Raw genomic sequence first — 6,000 nt, forward strand, 5'->3', positions numbered from 1 at the left:
TGTCAGGGGTCAGTGCAGGCCTGGAATGCTTTGTTCCTTTTTGGCCTTTCAGGGAGTTGGGGGGAGGGGGTAAGAGTCCACATCAAAAGGCAGACAGAGCAGAATTTGAACTGGTGACCTCGGGGCTCCCAAATCTGTGCACTGAGCATTATGCTGCAGTCTTGCACGCCTGTTACTCTGCCTGTAGCATTCTGTGGGTTTCCCTCTCTCAAGTGACTGCAACGACAGGATTCCTACCCCCAGTGTCCCAGCTATCTGATGATGTGTATGCCATTCTGCGGTGCGTCTTAACTGTGGACAGTTTTAAGGTGTGTTTTTGAAAATTGAAAAAAATCTTTCTTGATGATCCATTATAGCTGTGTTATTCTTGTCATTTTGAGATAGGTGTTTTTGTTTTTAATTTGGATGCCATGTTGAAGACTAGTGGAACCATGCCCATTTCCTCAACAATGAAATGGGCCCTAGGTAGGCTATCCTGTAAGCTTTTTCTCTCTCCCCTCCCTCCCCTCCATGTCCAGCGATTCTCCTCTTCCCTGCCCTCCCATCCATGTCCCACAATTCTCTCCTCTACTGTCCTCCCATCCCATCCATGTCCATCAATTCTCCTCTGCCCTGCCCTCCCCTCGATGTCCCGCAATTCTCGCCTCACCTTGATTTGTACCTGAATGTTCTCTGGCTGGCTGGCGCTGGTTTCCGTTCCGTTCGTAACATCCCTCTTGACGTCAGCTCGCCTCCAGCGGTCCTTTCCCTCTCATTGTTCCGCCCTCTGACGTCATTACGTTTTGACGCGAGGGCGGACCAGTGGAAATAGATGTTATGAACCCAGCCATCCAGACGTAGAACGTTGGAGGTGCAAATTATTATATAGGATGTCTCTCAGTGTAACCAACTCTTAATTTACAAAAACACTGTGCAGTGTATATCACTGCTGAGACCCACTGGTATTTGAGTATTTAAATGGAAAATCAAACATTGTTCTTCCTGAAGAGGCTTCCTGTCTGAGGGCCACTTCATTGTTTATTCGGTTTGCTACATTTATGTTGGTGATTCCCTAAAGTCTGATCGTTCTACATTCTTTGAGGAATGGACTTTTCCAGGTGGGACAATGTTTTGAGTTACACTGAAGAGAGACTACTCCATGTATTACAAGAACCTTTGGTGTTTGATGATATGGAAGAAGAATCAATCACTGATCAGTTATTCATTTTGGGTTATAGATACTTTATTACAATATTGTTGTGCACAACAATGGATACCAAGAGGCTTGAGAATTCTGAAAGAATCACACATATTTTTTATAATCATGTTTATTCACCAGTCCAAAAGCAGAACCACAATTCCAGAACAGCAAAATTGACTGGGTACAAAAGAACCATTACACACCCCACCCACCCTTTCCTGGCCCATCACATCCCCCTGATAAACAGCATCACACTGGCACTATTCACCTCCTCTAAGTCCCTCAGCTGTTGAGGAGACGACTTCAGGCTTCGGAAGTTAAAGGCATTCAAAAAGGTTCCCAGGTACGCTGAAATATCTTGCCCGGTGCTGCATCCATGTCTGCAATACCATAATGCTGCATGGCTGCTTGCTGTAGCATTAATGTCCTCCAGTGTCCCAGTGTCAGGGCCTCAACTGACAACCAGCAATTCAAAATACATTTCTTACCCATTAATATATAGCACCTTATAAAGCCCAGATATCCCTGAGGTGCGGGCATGGTACAGCCAATTTTGCCGAATAAACATATCGTAGAAGGTCTCCACTGCCAGCGCCAAAGGGAGGTTACATGAGATGTAATTGCCAACCAGAAAGACTGAGTGGCAGGACATGATGCAAACGTGGCCAAAGGTGACAGGAAAATGTTCGTACCTCATACAATTAGCAGTAGATCTGAGCCTCGCCAAAAAGGCTCTATGTGGGGAAATATAGAGGCATAAAAGACATTTATAATGCAGTTCCCCATGCAATGCATTACCCGTTAGCGAGTCCTGAGTTAGGAGGCTACACTTAAATTATTCCACTGTGAGCTGGACCCTCAGATCTGTGATCCATCAAATTAATTAAACATTGTAGTTTATTTTGGGATCTTTATCTTGTAGAAATTTGTGATAACATTTCATAGGGCCAGATTGCTGGGGATTCAGCCAGTAGGTGTCCACTAGCTGTTAATGAACAAACTCGGAAAAGCCACTGCCAGTATTGAGGACACGTGGAGGGGCATAATCGAAAGGGACGCCCAAGTTTTTCTGAGGATGTCCTCGCAAAATGTCTCGGTGGGGGGGGGGGGGGGGGGGGAACCCATATTATTGAAACAAGATGAATGTCCATCTTTTGTTTCAATAATACGGCGGGGACGCCCAAATCCTGAAATGTAGGTCGTCCTTAGAGATGGTTGTCCCTAGACTTGGTCATTTCTGATTTTCAGTGATAATGGAAACCAAGGATGCCCATCTCAGAAACGACCAAATGCAAGCTCTTTGGTCGTGGGAAGAGCCATCATTTGTAGTGCACTGGTCCTCCTGATATGCCAGGACACTAACCGGGCACCCTAGGGGGCACTGCAGTGGACTTCATAAATTGCTTCCAGGTACATAACTCCCTTACCTTGTGTGCTGAGCCACCCCAAATCCCCCCCCCCCCAAACCCACTACCCACAACTGTACACCACTACCATAGCCCTTATGGGTGAAGGAGGGCACCTAGATGTGGGTACAGTGGGTTTGTGGTGGGTTTTGGAGGGCTCACATTTACCACCGCAAGTGTAACGGGGGGGGGGGGGAGGGGATGGGCCTGGGTCTGCCTGCCTGAAGTGTACTGCACCTACTAAAACTGCTCCAGGGACCTGCATACTGCTGTGATGGACCTGAGTATGACATTTGAGGCTGTCAAAAAATATTTTTAAAGATGTTTTTTTAGGGTGGGAGGGAGTTAGTGACTACTGGGGGAGTAAGGGGAGGTCATCCCCGATTCTCTCCGGTGGTCATCTGGTCAGTTCGGGCACCTTTTTGTGCCTTGGTCGTAAAAAAAAACAGGACCATGTAAAGTCGTCCAAGTGCTCATCAGGAATGCCCTTTTTTTTCCATTATGGGTCGAGGACATCCATGTGTTAGGCACACCCAAGTCCCGCCTTTGCTATGCCTCTGACACGCCCCCGTGAACTTTGGTCATCCCCATGACGGAAAGTAGTTGGGGGACGCCCAAAATCGGCTTTTGATTATACCAATTTGGGCGACCCTGTGAGAAGGACGTCCATCTTCCGATTTGTATCCAAAGATGGGCGTCCTTATCTTTCGAAAATGAGCCTGAAAGTGACACAGCTGACAGTAATGAAAAAAATGGTGTGTTTAAAGCTTATACATCCACTATAGTTCATTGAACAAGCGCATACTGCTCAATTCCTTAACGACATGCAAATGATACACTGCTCTTTGCTTAGTCCATGACATGAATGCTGAACCCTCCATTCCCAGTAGGAAGGCTGCATTCCCACATATAGGGAGCAACGGAGTAGTATGTACATCACCGTCCATTAGTCTGCACACCAAATGCCAAACTCTTCTCAGAGGAGCATAAAACAAAGAGTACACTCTCGAAGAACAATCAATGGGTCTATGTGTATGCAATAAAAAGCTAAAATGCATGCGTTCACTTAAATTAATCTCTGCCGAGCAAGCTGAAAAATCTGACATCCCACGAAACCAGTCGTTGATATGTCTCATCCCATGTGCTATCGAGAAAAGATGCAGATTTAATAATGCCCCCCTTGGCTTTAGGCTTTGCCAGTATTGCCATGGTTAGATGCTCTCTCTTCCCTTGCCATAAAAATATAGCTAGAAGACGATTGATAATACGACATTGCATTACGGTCAGAACCATTGGTATCATCTGTAGCAGATATAGCCATTTCGGCACAAGTACCATATTGTACAAAGCTATCTGACTAGCCAGAGAAAGTGGAAAGTGTTGCCAAGTCTGCAATTTGCGAGTGGCTACTTCTAATAGTGGGAGAATATTGATCTTAACAAGGCTAGACAAATCACTCGGAATCCACACTCCCAAATATTTCAGTTGATACTTCATCCACTTAAGCTGTATGGCCCCATGCCAATCGCGACAAACTGTCTCTTGTAGTGACAAAATGATAGATTTAGACAAGTTCAATGTAAGCCCAGAGAAGTAGCCAAATTCCTCTATAACATCTAAAGCTCTGGACAAAGACTCTTACAATTCAGACAGAGTAACTAACATATCGTCCACGTAAGCTAAACTTTTTATAGAGCCTGATCCCAATGGAAGACCTCGAATATCTGGATCTTTTCTGATTGTGCGAAGTAAAGGCTGTAGATAAAGTGCAAATAAAAGGGGGGGGGGAGAGTGGGCAACCCTGTCTGATGCCACGCTCTATTGGATAGGAAGTGGACCAGACATCATTAGCCATCACTGCAGCCATAGGGGCCTCATACAGTAACTTCATGACTTGAAAATACCAGCCCGAAACACCTACGTAGCACAAATGTTGAAAGAAATAAGACCAGTCAACTTGATCAAAAGCTTTCATCGCATCGAGTCCCACTACTATACCTGATATGTCCCTCCACTGTGCCTGTGACATGGCCCATAGAACTTTACGGACATTCACCACCGAATGAAGACGAGCAAGGAAGCCCACCTGGTGATCTCCAATTAGATGCTGAAGAACCCCTGAGAGTCTAGTTGCAAGTATTCGAGCAAGTAGCTTAATATCACAGCTCATACCTGTTTCCCCGGTTTATTAATTGATTTGATTTGCTTACTTTATTTATTTTTTGTCTATTAGATTGTAAGCTCTTTGAGCAGGGACTGTCTTTCTTCTATGTTTGTGCAGCGCTGCGTATGCCTTGTAGCGCTATAGAAATGCTAAATAGTAGTAGTAGTTTAGGTATCAAGGAAATCAATGCCACAAATGCTGAGAAGGCTCCGTGTTTTAGGGTCTCTTCATAATATGCCAACAAAGGACTTACTAGGTCTGGTGTGAGCATTTGATAAAACTCGCAAGAATAACCATCCAGACCCAGGGTGGAGTGCTTACGTAGTTGCTTAATAGCACACTATAGCTCTCTGGCCTGTAGGGGAGTCATCAAGACTTCTTGCTGGGGCAAAGTGAGGGTTGGTAAGCCTGAATCCTCTATATAGTCCACAAGCGAGGAGCCTGTATTGCTCGGGGGACTGAGTAGAAATGTTTGAAATGCACATAAAACTGATTATATCCTGTGGCGTGTGTAATATATGGCCTTCTCTGATGACCAAGCTTGCCATGTACCTTGTGCCCTGACTATGCTTCGTAAGATGTGCCAATAGTTTCCCTGGCTTATTCCCAAAACGATGGCAGTTATATTTACAGAAGACCAGCATTCTCCGAGTCCGCTCATGAATCAAATTATGAAGTGCAGCCTGTGTAGCCATGAAGGCTTCTCTCGCTGAGGGCATAGCCTGTTGGATATATGCCCGCTTTGCTTGCACTAACTTTTTCCAAATGCAAGATCCCTTGATTGATATGCATTGTCAAGCTGCAACATAGGCTATAATGTCCCCTCTGAGAATAGCCTTAGCTGCATCCAGGATAACTGAGGGGAGTCCTTATTCTGATTGTTAAATGTCACATATTCCCGCCACCATTTAGCCAGATATTCTCGGAAGCACATATCCCCCTGTAGATAAGGAAATCTCCAGTGCCTATGGTGAGTTATTGGGTCACTTAATTCTAGTAGCACTCTGAAATGAGAGTGATCAGAAAGTCCCTGAGGTCCTAGCTCAGCCTTAAGGACGTTAGCAAATAGGGGTTGTGACCCTCCAAGGGTCCACCAAATTAAGGGTGTTACATAAATAGCGAACCCCCTGAATTTCACTGCGCTCCTCAGGAGACTCTTGCCCCACTGAGCAATCCAGCGATGGGTCTAAGACCCGATTAAAATCTTCCACTAGGGCCAGGGTTACCGCGAGGTCACACAGCCCTGCACG

The sequence above is a fragment of the Microcaecilia unicolor genome, chromosome 2, assembly GCF_901765095.1.
Source record: "Microcaecilia unicolor chromosome 2, aMicUni1.1, whole genome shotgun sequence".
Classification (NCBI taxonomy): domain Eukaryota; kingdom Metazoa; phylum Chordata; class Amphibia; order Gymnophiona; family Siphonopidae; genus Microcaecilia; species Microcaecilia unicolor.